This window comes from Anser cygnoides, chromosome 3 (genome assembly GCF_040182565.1).
Source record: "Anser cygnoides isolate HZ-2024a breed goose chromosome 3, Taihu_goose_T2T_genome, whole genome shotgun sequence".
NCBI classification, from domain to species: domain Eukaryota; kingdom Metazoa; phylum Chordata; class Aves; order Anseriformes; family Anatidae; genus Anser; species Anser cygnoides.
The window spans coordinates 82109316-82132051 of record NC_089875.1 but is presented as its reverse complement, the minus strand read 5'-3'; the positions used below and the strand labels follow the sequence as shown (position 1 = coordinate 82132051).

Sequence of the window (22736 nt, the reverse complement as noted above, 5' to 3'; positions counted from 1 at the left end):
AAAGTAAGCAAACAAAACAAAAGTAGAATAAAACTTTTTGCCAGTAGACCTGTAAACAATTAGGAAACTGATATGAATCCATGTTTCTGAAGGTGTGTTGTACTTTAGCCCTGCCAAGTACCACACAGCTGCTCACTCACTCTCCCCAGGTGGGATGGGGTAGAGAAAGGTAAAAGTGCGAGAACTCATGGGTTGAGATAAAGACAGTTTACTAGGTAAAGCAAAAGCTGCATGCACAATCAAACAGAACAAGATCATTGTCTACTTCCCACTAGCAGGCAGATGAGGTTCAGCCACTTCCAGAAAAGCAGGGCTCATCACACATTTCTTGGGAAGACAAATGCCATTATTCCAAATGTCCCCTCACTTCTTTCTTTATCCCAGCAAGATGGTATGGGACATCCCTTTGATCAGTTCAGCCAGCTGTCCTGGCTGTGTCCCCTCCCAGCTTCTTGTGACCCCCAACATCCTTGCTGGCAGGGCAGCATGAGAAGCTGAAAACTCCTTGGCTCAATATAAGCTCTGCAACAACTATAAACATTGGTTTATAGAAAATACTGTTATCACCACTACTTTTATCAAAAATCCAAGACTCAGCATCATACAAGCCTCTACGAAGAAAATTAATTCCATCTCAGCAAAACCATGACAAGGTATGACAAACTATATGGTATGACAAACTATACCATGTGTTATCAAGCGTTGTCCATAGAGTTTTTGCAGCCCATGTCACTTAGAGTGTTTTTTCATTTTACCATTTGCTGGTAAAGTCATATTGGCAAAAGCACTTTAATAGATATTGTTGTATTAGCAACCTATTTTTGAGCATGAATCTTTCTTATTTATTATTTTTTGATCATTTGATGTTAGCTAAAGCCACAAAAGAACTGTTTCCAAGTTGAGCTATGTCTCTAAACATACTGGTTTGTTGCTATAGTTCTATTGGTATGACTACATTTACAATTCTTTTTGATTATACATAGGAGCTCAGAAGAAAATTGATACCTGTTGTCTATCTCTCATGTTCAAATTTCATAGCTTATATCAATAAACCAGTGGACTATCTCTCACCTTGAACTAGCAATGAACTAGCATTTTACCTCAAATGATTTCAAGTTGTAATGAACAGTTGATGGCTGAAAAGAAAAATAGAAGAAAAGCCAAAATGTTAGTCTACCATAGACTAAAATCCTCAGAAATATTTTCCCCTTCTTTATTCTTCTTGATTACAGCCCTGGAAGTCCTTGTTGAGTATGAACCATTTTCTTGACATTACCATGTAAAAATATCACTTAGGAAAAATAAAAGTATCTATTAACATGGCTCAGCGCTGATCTTTCTAAGGTTCCTAGGAAAGTAGGGCCAGTCTTATTTTGTCATCTTTTCTGAAGTCATATAAAATTTCTTTTATGTTTTTACCCTGAAACAGTGGTGGATATGGTAAACTTTCATTCTCTTTTGAAAAATGTATAAGGTTGATATGAAAAAAACATCTGTAAGGCCTATGCACTGCTATGAGTCATGTTGTCTAAGAAAAAAATCTGAGTGCTATTAGCATTCTCTTACGTATGTTCAGGTTTAGAAAAGCTTTTCTGTTCAGTTTTTCTTAGGCCTTGAGATTTAAACATGCATTACAATATTCTATACATTTTCCAGATTTTCTAGTGAATAGTTTTGTTTTGTTTTGGTTTGGTTTGGTTTGTTTTTTTTTTTTACCTCCTGGGAATGAAATGATGAATTTGAGCCATGTTAGTGATAGACTCTGAAGAAAAATATATATAATATATATTTAAGCATAATTTCTTTATGAATTAAAAAGGCTGTAAATGTTTGAATGCTCTCTGAGGATATATTTATAAGATTTGTAAGCAATTAGTAGCATCTACAGAAATAATAAAGTGTCATGAATAAGACAAGTGCCATTCCTCCGTAGATCACTTGGACCCAACGAAATGAATATTATTCACCATGGAATAGTTCTATTGAACAGTTTTGAATGGGTTAGGTTTGAATGTATTAAGACTGGTTTATTGCATCATTGGCCACTACAAGCAATATATTCATATCTCATACCTTGGCCAAGAATTGTTTATGATTACAAATACATGTTTCTTCTTATTTTCTTTGGCATTATTGTTTCTGTTTCATCAGTATGACACCAGATATAAAATTGTGGGAAATTAATGGGATGGAAATTAAAAGAGGATTCAGACTTTCTCCTAGTGAATTCTAAAAAAGCAGAAACAATGTTTATCCACAGCAAATACGGAAGATATTTCATAATCTGCTTTTCAAATGGAACTTGTGACATGGTCCTGGAAAATTCTATTGTACTGAGCAAAAACTGGACTTTAGTAGAGAAAGCCCAATTGCCTTCATATGTTTTCCATCAATAGGTCAGGAACACTGAAAAATATAAAAGAAAATATTTTTAAAAGCCCACTACAGTACCCATACTGCAAACACATACAAAAATTGTTTCATTCTATAACAAGGTATATTCTACACCTGACCACTTTTCCCAGTAGACCTGTTTGTTCTATTCCAGTTACACAGAATGCCATATTCTGAATTCACCTGTGTCACACACCACCCATCTTTCTGTTTTCAAACATTAATTCACCTTAGGGCCAAATCAGACTTTTATTGTCATTATGGCTTGGACAGAAGAACAGAAAGGGCAAATTTTCAAATTTGCATGGCCAGTTACTTACATAGCAGTTAATAAGAGTTGTAGGACCTTTCTCCCAAACCTCTGCTGTTGTCACTAAGATCCTTGTCACTTCTTAAATTTAATTAGTACCTTTGTCCTTGTTCATACAAGAGAAATATTGATGGCGTTGGAATACATTCAAATTAGACTTCACACATTTTCTCTCTTAGGGCATCTGTGCTAGGTATGAAGCACAGTCTGCAGGACCAGCTGGCATTTTGGACCAATGTCCTAAATGGGACTAGCTTATCAGCCACTGTCTGTTTAGCAGCATAAGAGTTTTTATCTGGCTAGAAACATCCATTAAAAACACACTGGTACAGGGAAGACATAGATCTTTTGTTCATCTCAGCTTTCTGAACATATTTTAGGGCCAGTTTTCTTTAATGTTTTCTTAAATTATCTGGATGCAGTACTCAAATACATATTAAATAAGTTTGCAGACTACACTAAATTAGGAGGAGCTGTTGACTCCCTAAAGGGTAAAGAATCTCAACAAATTAGGGATTAAGCAATCTTGCAATCTTGCAATTAAGCAATCCAACTACTTGAAATTTAATGAGAGCAAGTGCTGGATTCTGTACCTGGGATGGGGTAATCATGGGCATATATACAGACTGGGGAATGATAGGCTGCAGGGCAGTCCCACAGAAAGGGATCTAGGGGAGGTTCAGGCTGGACATCAGGAAAAGTTTCTTCACCAACTGGAACAGGCTCGCCAGGGAAGTGGTGATGGCACCAAGGCTGCCAGAGTTCAAGAAGCATTAGGACAATGCTCTCAGATACATGGTCTGATTTTTGGGTAGTCCTGTGTAGAGGCAGGAGTTAGACTTGTTGAGGAAGTGTTGGCCCCTTCCAAGTTGGGATATTCAATGATTTAATGATTCTATTACATTAAGGTGATATAAATCTGTATTGTTGGACTTAGATGTCAGAGAGAATTCAAAACACTGATCTATGTTTGAATATACCTGTTTAAGTGGAGTAATAATGCCTGTATGACATAGGCCAACTCAGAGATCTTTATGAAAATCTGTGCCTGGCAAAGCTGAGCACAATCTGCCAAGGTGGCACTACTGAATTTTGCAGTAGGAAACATTCAAAACATTTTATTTTATTTTTTTTTAAGGTTTGTGGAACTCTCTGGTTCTCTCCACTGTCAGAGGAGATTTGAAGAAAAAGGTCTCTTCACATCCTCCTTGATAGGCTGTAGAAGCTTTTCAAATGTAAAAAAATGTTGTGGGAAGGAAAACCCAGAAAAGCTTGGTGAGCTTAGCAGGAGCTTTAAAGAGATTATATCCAAAGTTCACAGGCAGACTTATCAAAAGTTGAACTCGACTGTTATCTTGAAAAGCTTTCGAAGGCAGGGATCATCAACACCACCATGGCTCTCATCTCTGGCAAACAATTTCAAGCAGCTTTAGGTATCAGATAGTATAGCCTGGGGACTCAAGAAAGAATTTTCATGACTGCTGTTTCTTTATAGGTTTCTGATTCAGAAGCAAAGTTTACCATTGCTACATCTAGAGGAAGAAAAATAGCAGTTAGATACTGAAGATGTATAAGGTCATTCTCTCAGTGTAGTCCATATTATTTTCAGTTGCAACAAGAGTAAATCTGAAGTGATTTTTTTTTTTTTAATTTGTATTTTTTTTCTAGATCTAACTAAATCAATAGGTGTATTTGGAAATAGTACAATAGGAAACTCATCCCTCTGACAAGGACGGTGTATTGTCTGCTCGGAAGGCAGACATTATTGGTACCTCATGGTGGCTTGGTGAGTATATGAAATAAAATCTTGGCTTTCAGCTTGTTCAAAGGGAAAACAAAAAACAAAAACAAACAACAACAACAACAAAAACAAGCAGCACCACCATGGCACCTTTGTTGACAGTCTTATTATAAACATCAAAGATCGACTGAGTATGTTATCTGAAGTGATCGCTTAATGTTTTTTTAGTATTTGCTTTGTGGAACAAGTGACTGGGCAATGTTCCTTTCAAAAGACTGGCAGACAGAAAATGCTAATATAATTTGCTAAACAAGCTCTTTTTAAAGTCCCCTGTGTTTTGGAAAATGAGAGATGAGGTTCATGGTCTTCATCCCTGGAAAGAATGAATAATGTATAAACAATTATGCCTGCCTACTGCAATGGTATGCACTGCCACAAGCTGCCAGACCAGCAATGTGGGTGACACAGCTGTCATAAATGGCAAACACTTATATAGTTCTATATAAGATCACATTCTTCCAGACTACTAGTCTGTTACTAGTATTAAATACAGTTTTTAAATCAGTTAGTCGAGGCAAAGGTCAGCAGTAAAGATTGATTTGACGGTTTTAGCTTTTTTTGCTATGTTGCATGTTACAAAACCAGCGCCTCAAGTGAGATTTCACAAGTATCTGAGAGTCAGATGGAAGCACGTTATATTCAGTTTGATCAAGCTCTCTCATAACTGATAACCTCTGCTCAAGCATCTTGGAGAATAATAACAAGAGTGACACGATAGTACTGAAGAACATTTGCAGACTCAAGGAAATGTAAATTTTCTTATCTTTAATTTATTCTATTACATCAAAAAAATTATGTAAAATTCAGTAATTTTCAGAGAAGAAAATAAAGTCACTATCTAATGCATCTAGATGGTGCATTATTTTTTTTAATATATATTCTGTTGTAGTGGCAAGAAGCTATCCCTAGCTACCATGCTGGACACTGTATTTGACAGCTGCATTCTCAGTATCTGTTAAGAAATTGACATGTTCATTTTAGGAACTTCCCCTGACCTCCAGCAGCAAAGATTCATACAAACACTTCCTCTGCCTTCTATTACACGATGCTTTACTGGATCTCATATTTGCCAGTACTCTGAACAAAGACATGTTGCTTACGATGTTTTGCATTATTAACCTAGTCATTAGAATTTAAGCTGCAGTAAGTAACTTCTGTTCATTTTTATGATGTGTATACTCAATCTACTACAAGGAAAAATGTTGAGACAACAAGTTTTCAATGCTTATCTTAGCATTTATATAGTTTATTCATCATTAAAATCAATGTGTACTCATAACTGGATGTATGACAAGGCTGGCACACACAGTGACAGATCAAAGGAGGCAAGTCGTTTACCTAAGTCTGTACATTTGGGTAAGACATAAAAGGCTATGGTGGTAAATTTTCCAAATGATAATTTTAAGCTAATTTTTCAATGCAGATTTATATAAATGCCCTTGAAAATTTAGTACAAGGACAAAATATTAAAATATGTAACTAATGAAATATCTCAAAGTGCTAAGAATATGATAGGTACATGATAATGTAACTGCTTGCACCTGTAGTTTTCTTATCTATTTTAATTTATTTCAGTGCTCACACTAACAAGTAATTAAGATGTCTTTTAACAAACTGGGACTAAACATATGAATTAGTAGTCTGTCCATGACAATAAGAAATCTGAGATGTTGTATATTGAATGTATAGAATAAACACGGGTCCATTTCTTAGTCTTTATCCAAGAACTGAACCATATTTTACAGAAGTTAAGCATGAGCTAAATCCTGTTGCCCTTGTAGTCTCTGAAAAGCTTACAGACTCTCACCTTTTAGTGAAAATCTTTTCACAAGCTGACAGCAAAAAGCTTTCAGATGAGAAATGAATCAGGTGCTGAATGACTGCAGTGCTACAGAAGCAAGCTTTGAGATGTTTCCCATTGATTTTGATGAAGAAGGCACTTAGCACCTCTTTGTAGTTTTATAAAGGACCAAGTGGCAATATAAAAATTACTTTGGGGCAAATACAACATTGATTTACCTATGCTTAAATCTCAGACACTGGAAGGTTGTTTTTTTTTTTTTTTTTTTTTTTTAAATTCTTGATTGATATCAGCATTCAGTACAGAGGGATTTTCACACAGCCAGGAAGGCACCATAATTGCTTCAGATTGAATAGTGGGTGCCTTGCAGATATGGGTACATTTTTTTTGTTGTTGTTGTTTGTTTGTTTGTCACATAGCAAGCTACACACAACACTTTTTTTTCTGTTTTGTTCTAGATCATAAAAAATTTTAACTAGTTCTATGAACAGCTGTATCATGTTTACTTTGAATGACTTACTGTAGTGGGTTGACCCTGGCCAGCAGCTAAACACCACACAATCTCTCTCTTACTCCTCCTCTCTGCAGTGTGACAGGTGAGAGAATAGAAAGAGCAAAAGCAAAAAAAAAACAAACAAACAAACCACCACATTGGGATATTATCAACACTCTTTCAGCCACAAATCCAAAACACAGAACCATATGGGTATCTATGAAGAAATTTAACTCCATCCTGGGAAGACCCAGTACATTTTCTTCCCTAGCAGAGGTATACCACAGACACTGACAATGGCAAAGACAATGAACCATTCAAAACAGGATAGCTAAAATAACGTAGCAGTAAGGATTGAGACTGGCAGGTAGACACGTGCTAAAAACAGCAAAATAAATAATTTTGTCTGGAATATTTATTTATTGTAGCACTATTTATTTATGGTGTGCAACCCAATTAATTTGGACCTTAAAAGCACACGACAAAAGAAAGTAAACCCAACTTTCTTACTAAAGTCTTTGAAAACAAGTAGTCAAATTATAAGCATACTTCAAGGTTTCTATATTTCACTGAGTTTTATTTTTAAATAAGAGTTCAAATGGAGTTTACTGGACACCAATGTGCTTATTGAAAGCCAGTCACAGGAAATGCTGAAGGTGGAGGTAATATTAGGTCGATTTGTCACATATTATTTACTCCTTCATAAACTGTGCAATTATTGAAAACACCTATTTAGAGTTCCTACCACAACCCTAAGGTTTTGAATTCAACCATCATATAACTATATGCGTATTATAATTATATGTGCATAGTGGAGAAAGAGGATGAATTAATGTTTCTGAATGATGTAAGGAAATTGATAACTGTACTATTCTGTTGGCTAAGTGGAACATCTGGAAGAGATGAAAACTAATGACATTTATACATAAAGATTACTTAATGAGTCAGTGCTTCAAGGCACACTGTCTCCTCATGGGTATTGAATGTCCTCTTCTCTAATTTAATGAGATTTTCAAAAGCATGGTGAAAGCAATGTGGAAGCACTTGCCACAGTTCCCTAGAGGGAAGGAATGGGTCTTAATGCTTGTAACTTAAAGAAGATATTCAGCATGATTATGAAATGAATTGCACTCAGTGACACATTGAATAGCAAAAACCATAGTGATGTGGTCTTTCCCCCTTCCCCCAGTAATCTGAATATCTGAATTTTCTCTCCCGCATGTATATTGTGGTTCAGGAGAGAAACAGTAGAGTTCTCCTTAGCTTTCATAAGATTTCTAGGTGTCTGTTAGAGTCAGCAATGTGTGCTGTTATATTGTGGAAATATGTTCATGTTGAGTTGGTTTTCTAACTAATTTATTTTCTGCAGAATGTACCTTTACACTTAATTATGCACATGGACAACCTGGGAAGCAATTTTAAAAGAAATGTCAAATGCATCTACAAATGTATGTCCCTTACTGTGTGTGTGTGTGTCACTGGAGAACCATATCTTAGAGTTTGGATAGTATATAAAAAAAAACCTAATAGCTAACTAATACACTAATAGCATTAGATTATAGTCATTTCAGGAGTGGTGCTGAGCTTCATTACTTTGAGAAAGTGAAGAGACAATTATGCCTTAGCAGTCAGTCTTCCCCAAAGTTTTTTGTTGCATGCAGAAAGCATGCTCTTACTTCAAGATTGTATACATCTCACCAAAACTTAAACATTTCCAAATCAAGGTGTCTTTGAAACACAGGATGAATTGCCTTGTAGAAGTTTTAGCTCTTGATTACAGAGGGAGCCCAGAGATTGCCTTTGTTTAGATGTTTATTTTCCCAGATGAATGAAGGTAGACAAAATGAATCCGATCTCTAATGTCTTCTGGCATATTTTGACTGAGATCTTTCTTTTACTGTCTTCATCTTTTTGCTCTCTGGATGGCAGATTTTGTAGAAAGCCCTTGCTTTTGAATATGGGTATGTTCAAACGGCAGGAGTTTCTCATGTGCTCTTATAACATGCCCATACGCTGAATTTGCAGGCTGTGTGCAGGAAAAAGCAACTTTTTTTTTTTCCCAAAAAATTTTTTGTTCATAAACAACTAAACCTTCTAAATGATTTTTTTTGTATGTGCATATATATATATAAATATAAAAAATCCTAGTAAGATTAGACAAAGCTGGTCAAAAGACAAATGCAAGTTATTTCAGGGCCAAAGCAGCACATAAAGATGTATCATTTGGCAGAGTAAGACACCCTGCAGGCTGAGCACTGTTTGGGGATATAGACGGTTAAGGTTCTGCTTGTTGCTGTGCTGGTCTAGACTGATTAAATAAGGGTTTGAAACTAATCTCCTGTTAGCTTAGCAAAGTTCCCCAGCCAACCGTGTGCAGAAACACCCTTGCTTTTCTGAACTAGAAAGAAAATTGTGTCTCAGTCTGAAAACAAACTTGCTGACACATCTATTTTTACCTTGAAGAAAAGAAAAAAAAAAGTTGATTCCACAACAGAACCATCATGTTAAAGATGGTCCTTTAGGAAGATCACCTTGGAGCCTGCCTGAATTATCACACTAGTGACTAAGGAAGTATAAGTAAGTTATTTCTCCTCTTTCCTTTGATAACTGAAGATCCTGGAAAATTTTGCAGGTCAATTTCCTCTCCTAGATCAGATAATAATGTTTTTAAATGCTAGGATTTATAATGGTTTTAAATGCTAGGATTTCTTGTGGAACAGCAATTCTGTAGATGAGCAGGCTGCTAGAAATTCTGTGTTAAGAGGATTTTGCAAGACTGGGTTCAGCAATACACAGCAGCTGGTCTAGTACAGAGATTCTTGGAACTACAGTAACTGCAATAAAAATTACATATATTAAAGATGCTTGGGAAAGAAAGCAATGAGATATATTACATTATATCCTTTGAAGCAATATGCCAGACTGGGGTAACGTTAAATGTCATCTGCTCCATTTGACAAAAGTAGTGAGTGATAGATTCAAACAAAAAGAAAACCTTAAGCCCATCACTGATCTATAAAATATATATTTCAGCTACAAATGAAACATTTATTGCCTTTTTTTTTTTTTGGCCATTTATAACGTCTATTTAATATTCCTCAGAAAACAGGATTAAGAAGGATGCAAAGGTCTCCTAAGATCTGCACATTCTTACTTTTGCAGCATTTAGTGTCTTTTTCCTGTGCAGTATGTATTGACACTAGATTTGCTCTCTTTTCTCCTCTCTCAAGCACCCTCTTCTTGGATGTTTAGTCCTGTATAAGCAAATTTATTCCATGGTAGCCTTCTCTTCTGCTTCTTTCTCAGACAGATATCTGTGCCCTATAGATGTATTAACATTTGGTATATTATGTACCTAAATTGTTTTATCTATGTATTGGTTTGTAAATTCCTTGATTCAGAGACAGTGTTTACTTACCAGTTTGTCCAGCACCCAGCACCCAACTGATGGATACAAAATGAAATTAGGTCTTTAAAGAAAACTATTAATTTTTGAGCATCCAATTTAATACACAATTAATGGACATGCAAATCAGGAGATGCTGAACATCATCATTAAATAGTATCAGCCTTAAAATTACTGGTGTAGGTAATACTGATGACAGTAACTAGCTGGAGTTCTGACCACTGCTATTTTTTTTCTTCTCTGAGACATGAGGTGATGTATCTCCAAGGACTTAGACTTCTCGAAAGACTCATAACTCAGTTTGAGACCTCCATAGAGCCCAGAACTTAGACAACCTCTTTTATCCAAACTGGTGATCCAAATATTGCTTCAACATACTACTAGGTTTAAATTTCTTGTCTAGAAACAGCACTGATATCTATGTTCTTTACATGTAAGTAATCTATCTCATGTTGCAGTGGCTTTGCTCCAGTCTAAAGCCAAAGGTGCTAATGAGGTGAAAGCTTTCACTTTTTTTTTTTTTTTTTCCCAGAAGTGAGCTCTGCTGACATTTGCTCTAAGAGTCTGTGAAAAATAAATGAAAGCAAAAGAATATATTTTTGCAACATGTATCAATCCTCAGGTAGTCTTTGATCTCTTTAAGGGTATTCACAGTCTAAATGACTACCACACTTTTATAGAAATAACCGAAACCTGGATTTGAAATAATTGACACCAAAGGGAAAACATATTAAATACAGTAATCTCTACCCACCACTTAATTTATTTTCCCAGTGCCAACATCAAAGGTAAACTAATCCTTTTTTTTTTTCTTTTTTTTTTCTTGAAAACCAGAGATTTAGCCAAAGTAAAGACAATACATTATGAAAGCAGACACACACACTATTCACAAGGAGGACACCTAACAAAGATGTAAGAAAAAAAACATTTATTACAACAAAACAAGTTTCCTTGAGCATTTTTTTTGTTATCTTTTGTTTGGGAGACTTTTCTTTTCTTAGTTCTAAGTCGGAAGTGAAAATGAAAAACAAAACCAAACAGAAGAAACCTGTAGCACACATTGTGTTCAGGTACAGCTTCAGAAAGTGCAAGAAAGATGTATTTACCTCTTATAAATTTGCTTTTTGCAAAACTTGTTGAGACTTTGTGGCAATGTAATTTCTCCTTTACATTTCTGGAAAGAACTTTTGATTAAAACAGTCAATGGGAAAATAAAAACATGGAGGACTTGCTTCTACTGGTTTGGGCAGATTTTATATCAGAGGAGGGTATTTATTCTTGCAGCCTCTGTTGAATTTCATGGGCCAGATCACATAATGCTGTGCAAAAAAAAAGCAATGTGATGCCCAGAGTTAATCAAAAGAGTATGGCAAGTAGCTCTTTGCTAGAGATATAGATGCTGAATGAAGCAGATCTCCGAAAATTCCCTGCCTAAGAACAATTTCTAAACAAGCAGGGGAACATAAGGCATCTAAGAGCCCCTGTGGATTGTTGGGACTGACAGAGGCATCTGCAATGGGGCTTAGGGTTTCCTGGTTGCTCTGTCAACTCTGGTGGTAAAACTTCTCCCTCCTGGGCCCACGCTTTCCACAACAACATCATAAAAACATTGTCTATAAAGACATGATATGGCAAAGCATTGAGATGCATCAACTATGTGCCAGAATTCCTTTAAAAATGAATACCGACATCATCAGTGTTCAGCTGAAGATAAATTCTTCATAGGTATGTCAGAGGGTACTGAGGTGATAAGTAAATTATTTTTACTTTTTCCCCTTTTTCTGTTCATCCATACTTGAAACCATGATCATTTAGGTGGCAGGGAGCTGCTGTGTAAGAACAGAAATTCAAAGACTTTTACCTAAAACTAATGATAGAGAATTGAAAATGGGACAGAATGTAATTAAATCACATCCAATTTAGAAAGTAATATGAATGCCTTTATTCAGTGCTAATGCCTAAATTTCACTTCTCTAAAAGAAAAGTAGTAGCCCCTAATATTAGTATTTGACATAGTAGCTTGTAATTCATTTGGGATCTTGATTCCATTTTTAAAGGATATTCTTCATCCTTGTTATACTTTGCCCACTTCAGCCAAGAAGAAGAACAGCTTATTGAAGATACCACAGAAGAGGTGGTTGAATCAGTCATCTTGGTAAAGTGTTCAGGGTTAAGCCAGGTTCATCTGTGGTCAGGCATTGCATCATTTTTTTATTTCATGGACATCTCATTCACTGATTACAAAAAAAAAAAAAAAAAGAAAAAAGTGTTGAGATCAAAACATGTATCAGAGGTAAATCCAGTTGCTGGAATGGGGGACACCTGAAACCATTTGCCTCTGACTTCAATCTCCATGTTACACAACATTTGAAGTTCAGAAAAATCCACAGATTCACAGATTAAGCCTTTTTTCCAATAATTGTTAAAGCTCTCTTAGTAGATAGAAATATAATATTGAGCTCATTGTCATTCTCCTTAGATGTTTACAACAAAGAAAACGGAATAAAGTTCAATGTAAGTTTTGAGAGATTTCCAAAGAAAAAAAGTGATTATAACTTCTCTTTTCCAAAGGGTCAGCTGTTCATTGAGGCAGTCTCTGAGGGTGACGTTACATTATTATACCAATTTGTCACCTAAATTAAATCCATTTAGCCTGTTATTTAGTGTGCAGCTGTAGAACTGATGTGTTTTATTTATTTATTTATTTATTTATTTTTTAACAGATGGGAAAAAGAAAACTATGTGGAGGTTAAAATCACATCAGAATCCTCTAAAGATGTTGCTCATGATAGAAACTGTCCCTTACAAGAGGAACAATAATCTGAACAGATCAAAGTGCTCTCCTTTGTTACATATATTGTATTTGTTGGTTAAAAACACAGCAGTACAGAAATACTCCTTTACACAGCTATATCATTTTCTTTATGTCTGTTCTGTTTTTCTGACAAGGTGGTTTCTCTAAATCAGGTGTAAGTACATTCATACATCCACAGGAACTACTTTGTCATGATATGGATAATGTTGTCCTAATTATGAAATTGCTTAATTTCTCTTTTATATGTTGGTTCTAGTATTATTTTATATGTTTATACATTTTACTTAATGTGTTTAAAAAGTTTGGCCATTCTATCAGGCATAAGAAACAATATCAACAAGATAGATGGCCATGTGAAAAATAGTTACTAGAGAAAAGCAAAAATTTTTTAAAATGTTGTAAGATGAAATATGAACAGCTCTACTTCCACTTTAATCTAGCTAGAAGCATCTTCAAAATTTCTTGAAATACTGGTCTAATTTTTATCCTTTTATTACTTCATAATCCAGAGTGATTATCAACATACTGTATTAATCAGAGACATCATTTGTGTCAAGATTATAAAATGGAATCCTAGCTGGTCAACTCTCCACATCTACCAATGGTTTTGATATACAAAACCATTTAGATATCCTAAACAAATTTATTTGCCTGAAGTTCCTGAATTTTCTTCCTGTTTCTATACCTAGCATTTATTCCGAGAGTTGTTGGCCTTCAAATGACCACACTCTTCCTATTCTTTTGCTCCCTTTTTTGTTTTGCACTAAAGTATTTTTTTTTCCATTCCTTCTTCTTGTTTTCCCTTCAGTCTCTTTGCTTTTGATTGATTTTCTAAATTGCACTTCAGCTTTTGGTGTCTCCTCATTGTAACTCTGTCATCTTTTCTTTCTTTTCTTTTTTTTTTTTTCCTTTTATTTTTTCCCTTTTTTTCTTTTCAAAGAACTGCATTTATATGTCAGAGAATAATAGTGCTGGATTATTTTTATAACAATGCTCATGTCTCCTTTTATTCAACCCGAAGTAATTGTCATGTGGTGCAATCTTATGTGTGAAGACTCTGTACAAGTCATTTACTTCCAGTTGCACTCTGTTATCTTACTTTAAAGCCTGTCAGCTCCATTTGGCATCTTTAAATCTGCACAAGAGTAAATGCATAGTATTTATAATTTTTATCAACATACACACTCACAAACAGGCATATCATGGAGTCATGTTTTCCATGGGCAATTGACATGGAATTAAATCAAAGGGGTGCCAAGCTGTAGGGTGAAGCTGCAATGAATAGCATTAGGCTGACTTTTTAGTGATGGGATCATACACAGAGAGTATAGGTGCTGGCAGTTACTGGAGTGAGCTTGGATTAGTTATGAAGACTCATAGTTCTGCCCTCTGACAGAGTTGTCCGATGGCTGGTAAATCCCAAACTCTTACAGTTTGGTTGCAATTATAAATAATTTCCTCTTTCTGCTGCTAAATATGACACTGGGGAGTATGAGGACACCTCAGATTAAAATTCAACACTACCTGTTCCTTATTTCTGTCTATTGAAATGAGATTTTTGAGATATTTTCTGAAATGATTCATGGCCCATCAGTATTTCACTGAGGTGTTGTTGCTAGTCTCTTTAAGAAGTCTTTCTTGTATAGTGTGATAGGAAATAATGTCAACCTTGATAGAAGGACTCAGTAGGGAATGTCGTAGCACCCTGTCAGGCATCTCTGCACCTTTTTATCATAGCATAAGCAGAAAACACTGCTCTGTAATGATAACTCACTGCTTTTGTGCAGTTCAAGAGAAAACAGTAGCAAAAATACTACTCACAACAACTAGTTTCCTTCCTGCCCCTTGGAATTCTTCATCCGTATACAGGCTTCCATTCTTTTTGCATCATGAGGCAATTTCCTTTCAGCAGAGACTCATGCTGTTAGAAAGATCGCATCATCGCATACCTGAATTTTCTCTGTTGCTGAAAAACAGATGAATTTTTGCACATTTTTTTTTTCAAATTTTTCTCATCAGTTCCTCTCTTATGAAGAGCTCCTTTCCTATGATACGGCTGTGAGAAATATTTTTTCCTCAGAAATGTCTTTTTGATTTCAACTAATCTAGCAAATCAGAGTTTAAACTGCAAAATTAAATTAACTTGTTCATCTAGGTGCTTAGTGTAATTATATTTTGACATATCTGAAAAAAAAGAAGCATCTAAGTTGTGTAAAAAAGAAACAGAGGGATTCAAGTTCTTTCTGATTAGTAAACAATGTGAGCATCTGCAGTCTGACAGTCTTTCTGCCAAAAGCTCCAATTTAAACAATTAACATTTCCTTCCATCCATATTAAGAAAACAGACTTATTTTAAATAACACTTTATTTAAATATTAATTATTTAACCTTTCAGTAAAAAAAATATATATTTTTCATCTTATAAAAATAAATAATACCAGAAATTATATTTAAATAATAATATATATATATATTACTTAAATTAATGCAAGGCAAGGAGATCTAAACTCAAGTTGAAAGTATGTTATTTGTATTCAATTTAAAATAAAATAAGCCAAAGAACAATGGTAGAATACGAAACAGTCATGGGAGGTACAGGGATGATAAATGAATTATTTTGAGGACATTATACTTTGTTTGTTTGTTTGTTTTTAAGTCCTCTTTCATATCAATTATTAAAAACAGCTACAATAACATACCTCTGGAAGAAATAGTTTCTTTTATTCTTAAAGCTTTAAGAAATTTAATGTAAATTTTTATTAACTTCTTAAACATTTCTTTGACCAGATCTGAAAGGTGTTGGCATATTAAAAACTAAGCAATACAGGTAACCTGATCATAAAGACGAAGCAGATGAGGCCCTCTACAGATAAAAGCAGTCTCACCTTCCCAAGCCCTGGCCTTCATGCGGAGACTTCAACCACCCTGGTATCTGTTGGAGGGACATAGCAGGGCATAAGCAATCCAGAAGGTTCCTGGAATGCACTGATGGTAACTTCCTTTTTCAAATGATAGAGGAGCCAATGAGGAGAGGCTCTATGCTGCATTCTCACCAACAAGGAAGGGCTAGTGAGGAATGTGAAACTAAAGAGCAGCCTTGGCTGTAGGGACCATGAAATGGTGCAGTTTTGGATCCTGAGGGCAGTGAAGAAGGAGCACAGAATGTTCGCTACCCTGGACTTTGGGAGAGCAGACTTTGGCTTCTTCAGAGATCTGCTTGGTAGAATACCATGGGACAAAGCCCTGGAGGGAAGAGGGGTCCGAGAAAGCTGTTTAATATTCAAGGATCACCTCCTCCAAGCTCAGCTGCGAGTTATCCCAAGAAAGAGTAAGTTGGGCAAAAACACCAGGAGGCTTGCTTGGATGAACAAGGAGCTCCTGGCCAAACTCAAGCAGAAAAAGAAGGCTTACAGGGGATGGAAGCAATAGCAGATAACCCAGGAAGAATAAAGAGAAATTGTCTGTGCAGATGGGGATCAGGTTAGGAAAGCTAATGACCTATTAAAATTCAATTTGGCCAGGAATCAAGGTCAAGGGCAACAAGAAAGGCTTCTATTGGTATGTCAATGATAAAAGGAAAACTAGGGAAATTGGCTCTTCCTGTAAGGAAACAGGAAACCTGGTTACCTGGGAAAAAAGAGAAGGCTGAGGTATTCAATGATTTTCTTTGCCTCAGTCTTCACCGGCAAGCACTCAAGTCACATAGCCCAAGTCCCATAAGGCAAAGGCAGGGACTGGAAGAATGAAGAACCACCCAGTGTAGGAGAAGATCAGATTTGAGATCATCTAAGGAACCTGAAGATGCACAAATCCACAAGACCTGATGAGATGCATCCACAGGTCTTGAGGGAACAGGTGGATGAAGTTGCTAAACCACTGTCCATCATATTTGAGAAGCTGTGGCAGTCCAGTGACGTTCCCACTGACTGAAAGAGGGGAAACATAGCCCCCATTTTCAAAAAGGAAAAAAAAAAAAAAAAGGAATACCCAGGAAACTACAGGCCAGTCAGTTTCACCTTTGTGCCTGGCAAGATCATGGAGCAGATCCTCCTTGAAACTATGCTGAGGCACATGGAAAATAAGGAGATGATTGGTGACAGCCAACATGGCTTCACTAAGGACAGATCATGCCTGATAAACCTGGTGGCCTTCTACAATGGGGTTGCAGCTTTGGTGGACAGGGGAAGAGCAACTAGTGTAATTTACCTGGAATTGTGCAAAGCATTTGACACTCTCCCGCATGACACCCTTGTCTTTAAATTGGAAAGACAAAGATGGGATGGATGGACCACTCAGTGGATAAGGAATTGGCTGGATGGTTGCGCATGTGTTCTTGTGGTCAACAGCTCAGTGTCCAAGGGGAGATCAGTAACGAGTGGTGTTCCTCAGGGGTCTGTATTGGGACTGGTGCAGTTTACCATCTTTGCCAGAGACATTGACTGTGGGATCGAGTGCACCCCCAGCCAGTTTGCCAATGACACGAAGCTGTGTGGTGTAGCTGACACAGTGGAGGGAAGGGACGCCATCCAGAGGGACCTGGACAGGCCTGAGAGGTGGGCCTGTGCAAACCTCATGAGGTTCAACAAGACCAAGTGCAAGGTCCCGCATCTGGGCCAGGGCAATCCCAAGCACAAATACAGGCTGAGTGGAGAATGGATTGAGAGCAGCCCCAAGGAGAAGGCCCTGGGGGTATTGGTTGATGAGAAGCTTGACATGAGCAGGCAATGTGCACTTGCAGCCCAAGAAAGCCAGCTGTATCCTGGGCTGCATCAAAAGAAGCGTGGCCAGCAGGTCGAGGGAGGTGATTCTCCCCCTCTACTCTGTTCTTGTGAGACCCCATCTGAAGTACTGCATTCAGCTCTGGGGCCCCCAGCACAAGAAGGACATGGACCTTACTAGAGCAAGTCCAGAGGATGATCAGAGGGTGGAGCACCTCTCCTATGAAGAGAAGCTGGGGGAAATGGGGTTGTTCAGCCTAGAGAAGAGAAGACTTTGGGAACACTTTACAGTCGCCTTCCAGTACTTAAAGTAGGCCTACAGGAAAGCTCGAGAGAAACCCTTTATCAGGGAGTATAATGCTAGGACAAGGCGTAGTGGATTTAAACTAAAAGAGGATAGATTTAGATTAGATATTAGTAAGAAATTCTTTACTCTGGGGGTGGTGAGGCACTGGCATCAGTTGCCCAGAGGAGTTGTTGGTGCCCCATCCCTGGCATTGTTTAAGGTCAGGTTGGATGGGTCTTTGAGCAACCTGTTCTAGTGGAAGGTGATCCTGCCAATGGCAGACAGGTTGGAACTAGATGATTATTAAGGTCCCTTCCAACCCAAAACATTCTTCAATTCTATGATTCTATTTGTCAAAATTTGCTGTTTTAGCAAAGCTAAAATAATTTATGAAGAGATAGCTGGATCCGTGGCATTTTCAGAGGGAGACAAAGACCAGAATAAAGTATCAAAGACACAGATTCAGATCCTTACTGTATCTTATTTGGAGTGATTTTTGGGAAATCATTTAATTTTTAATCAGAAAAAAAAAATGTTCACTTGCCGTTTTATCCTTCGCTACCTTTGCAAATGGACTGACATCTTAAAGGGCACATTTCTTTAAACCAAAATGAAAAGCTTCTATTTCTACACGATGGGAAGAGAAAATAGAAAATTTTGTAACCTTGACTCTTGTTATAGTAACGGAGTGTCATTTACTTTGCAGATCTATTCTAAAGGCATCTTTCTATGTTTTATGAATATACTGACTCATATGTGAACTCCAGCTCATGGTTCAGTTGACACATCCCCACCTAGTGTATGTTAAGTGGCTTGCAGGTGCTGCCTTTGAAGATATCCCCTAATGCTTGTGTCATGTCCAACAGCTGCATGTATATGTTTTGGATATTGTAGGATGTCTCAAATGAGACTAGTTATTTATGTATCCACTAAATTTGTTAATTCTACTCCTGGCAACACCCATCCCATCCCCTGTTTGTATTTCACTGGTTTAAAGGGAAGTGTCTAGGTTAGATAGTCTTCATACACATAAATAGGGATTAAGACTGCATTTCTGTGGTAGGTCCCTGTACGTAGGCAGCATATGAATGGAAAAATCAGTTATGACTGGTTCATCTTATCTGGAATAGCAGTTTTAAATAAGTTAATTAGCTATATACTTAATTAGGTGTATATTAGTCATGGTACTGTTTAGTGAATAAGCTTTTTGAACTATATAAATGAAGAGATTTTAGAATGGTCAAACTTTTGAATGCAAAAGGCTGCACAAGACTGTTCTATAGAAACAATGGTTCTTTAGTCATCCCTCAGAAACACTACTGAGAGGGAGGCCATACCAAATATCTGCATCTGTCTAAAGAAGCCTTTGTGTATAGAGTGCTTTCTTTTATATTCTTCTAATTCTCTCTACCTCCCTCTTCCCTGTTTTAAGGGAATTTAGTATGAAGACAAGAAACTGACCTGGGTTGCAAATATACTTAGAGTTTATTTGAATAATGCTAAAGCTGAAGAGGTAAGCTTTACCTGAAGGTTGTTTCTTAAACCTGCCGCTTTCTGATTATGATTCCTTCCTCTTTTCACTATCATTAGAAGCCACTCTGCGAAGAAAGTTGAAAAGTAAGTGGGTACCATGTATTATTTCATTCAGAATTCCTGGAGCACACTGAAGATGGGAGGAGAGTCAAATAACTTGACAGATATCAAGTCCATAACTTTCGCCATTTTACCCTTCTTTGCTTTCCTCTACTCCCCCAGTTGAGATAAACAGACCTAGTATGCACATGGATAACAGCTCTCAAATTCATGGAACATCCAATTTGATTTTGCTTTATTATAAAAGCTAGATGAGAACATAAGACCAGAATACTAATCAATCAAATGGGGGCTCTTTTTAGCTGAGATAGAAAAAAAAAAACAAAAAAAAAAAACTATTTGTGAACCAATGCTGAGATGTCTTTTACACAAATTGCAAATTCAAGTTTTGTATGAAAAACAGTTCAGTAATAATATATCATCCTAGAATAGTTTTTAAAAAACCTTATGGCTAGAGTACTACTAAGTTTGCAAAGGCAAACCCTTCAACATTAACGAAAGATTTTTTACTCAGCAACTTTAATATAGATTTGTTTATTTCCTATCACTGTAATTAAAGTGATCATGTAATTTTTTTTTTCCTCCCATGGGACTCCATCCTTATCTGATGCTCAGAGTACCATGCATTAGACAGTGGATTATCTGTTTTAAAAAAAAATCATTAATCACATATGAGATGTTGGAGTAAGCAATAGCACTGATAGGGTTGCCATCTTTTATTTGGTCAGATTTATTGAAATTTGTTGTCTGTGGTGAACCAAAGACTTGCAAATTTCCTCATAATAGTTTTAAGTTTGGCAGTTATAAAAAAATGAAAACCCAGATCCTATGATAGATATCGTATGATATCCTATGATATTTTCCAGGTGTATTTCATTAACTGTTAATATGCCAAAGAACAGCCAACAATAGTAATCATTGTCTTGGTGTCAGATTTTTTTACATACAAACAAGTCTCATTATTTTTTGAAGGAGCCTTTGGAATGAATTGTACAAAGTATGATAATACATTGTAGATGGTAATAGGCTTAGCCAAATGAAATATATATTTAGCGTTTAAAAGTTTTTGAAATCTCATGGAAATTGTATTGTGTTAAATTAATCAGCTTTTTTTTTTTTTTTTTTAGCCAAGAAGGTTGAATAGAAATGTGGAAAAAAATGAGACATAATTAAAACTTACATATTAAATGATTCTTATTTCTAAGGGTGTAAGAAAGTAACTACAGTATCTGATACCATTTTTCTTCCTTTATCTCCAGAACTGCTAAAAGAGCAGTGGGAAGTAAAGGCCGTGACACTGAGCTGGAGCCATTGTAGACGAGTTCTGTTCACAGCTCTGAAAGTGGTTTGCTTTCTGACCTCTTCACCTTCTTTCTCTCCTTTTAGACTGTGATAGTTTATATATATATATATATATATATTTGGTGTGTAGTATCAGAAATGTTATACCTTGATAAATCTTTTATGTATGCCTAACCAAAATAGGAATCTATACAGAAAAACAGACAATAATAAGAAAATAAAAAGTTATATTTAAACCTCACTTTTTTAATAATCCCTCTGAAAAGAACAGAAAAGATTTGATTTCATACATTTTTAATATTCCATTTCTAATTTTGGGAATCTTCAGGTTCTTATTTAAACTATGACTGGTACTGATAGAAAACTGTCTATAGGACTTGCATTTTATCCTTAATGTATTAAGATACTTTGAGATAAAGTATCCATGGTATTAAAACTGTGACAGTCTTGGCCAAATTGTGCCTTATCTGTCTTTAACCACAGTCCAGAAACTCTCAGTAGTTTCAGCCCTCAAAGCAAAGGCTGCTGTTATTGTTGGTGCTAACCTTGGCTTAGAATGTCTAGTTTGCCCTAGCCTTACAGGTAGCTTGTCAGTTCTTCTGGTCCCTACCACATTTTAGTAACTAAAGCTCATCTAAAGCTTCTGAGCAGATGAGGTCAAAAGCTACAGCAAGTCCAAATATTGGGCCTATCTCACTAATCTCTACCAACATTTTTATTTATTTATTTATTTATTTATTTTTTTACCTAGACCAGATCAGATGAGGGCAAACGTAATGAAAAACTAGTTTCCCCTTCTAGATTGTTTTCCAAACTATAGGATGTAAGCAGACAGAACTTTAACTCAGCAACCTGTGAAAAACATGTTCTTTAGCAATAGTATTAGTTTAGTGGCTTTTCCTGGTTTGAGCTCTAAACTCTTGAACTCTACCCTGCTTGAACTTTGCAGAGTTGACTGTGTCAAGCCTAGCCTAAAACAACAACAACAAAAAAGAAACAACAACAACAACAACAACAAAAACAATAACAGGTTTTCAAACCTTGCTATATTTAACCATTATTCCCAAATCCCTACTATTCTATTATTTTGTTCTTATCCATCTACTTCTCTGTGTCTTAGCCTTAGACCTAGTAAAAACTCCTTGGATTTTGCAGTTTACCTAGTCTGTTGCACCTTATTAGCCAAATATTTTTTTCTAGCTTTGCAGAAAAGGACCTGGGGGTCCCGGTGGACAACATGTTGAACATGACCTAGCAATATGTGCCTTTACCAAAAAGAATAATTATATCCTGGGCTGCATTAGGCAAAGTATTGCCAGCAAGTTGAGGGAGGTGATCCTTCCCCTCTATTTGTCATTGGTGAAGCCACACCTAGAGTATGTGGTCCAGTTCTGGGAACCCAGTACAAGAGAAACATGGATGTACTGGAAACAGTCCAGCAAAGGGCCACAAAGGACTGGAACATCTCTTCTGTGAGGGGTCTCTCCCACAGGATGCTGTCATTCCCAAACTGAGCCTGTGGGGGCTGCCCACAGGCAGCAGCTCTTCAACAACTGCTCCCACATGGCTCCGTATCACGGGGTTCATCCCCCAGGAGCACACTGATCCAGCACGGGTCCCCCACGGGCGGCAGCTCCCCCCAGACCCCCTGCTCCTGCGTGGGCTCCTCTCCACGGGCTGCAGCTCCGGCCCGGGGCCTGCTCCTGCGGGGGCTCTCCATGGGCCGCAGCCTCCTCCAGGCCACATCCACCTGCTCCACCGGGGGCTCCTCCACGGGCTGCAGCGTGGAGATCTGCTCCGTGTGGGACCCATGGGCT

General features: G+C 36.9%; 1 long non-coding RNA gene across 2 annotated transcripts; it reads right to left on the bottom strand.

The window, feature by feature from the left end:
- Window positions 1-11105: 11105 nt before the first annotated feature.
- LOC136790475 (uncharacterized) lies at window positions 11106-20943 on the bottom strand. Of its 2 annotated transcripts, none has more exons than XR_010830461.1 (3): window positions 19549-20943; window positions 14842-14986; window positions 11106-12439 (listed from the first exon to the last, which is right to left on the bottom strand). It is a non-coding gene; the product is annotated as an uncharacterized lncRNA (long non-coding RNA). The 2 variants fall into 2 exon arrangements; XR_010830460.1 differs by lacking the exon at window positions 19549-20943 and adding an exon at window positions 15906-16266.
- Window positions 20944-22736: the final 1793 nt, after the last annotated feature.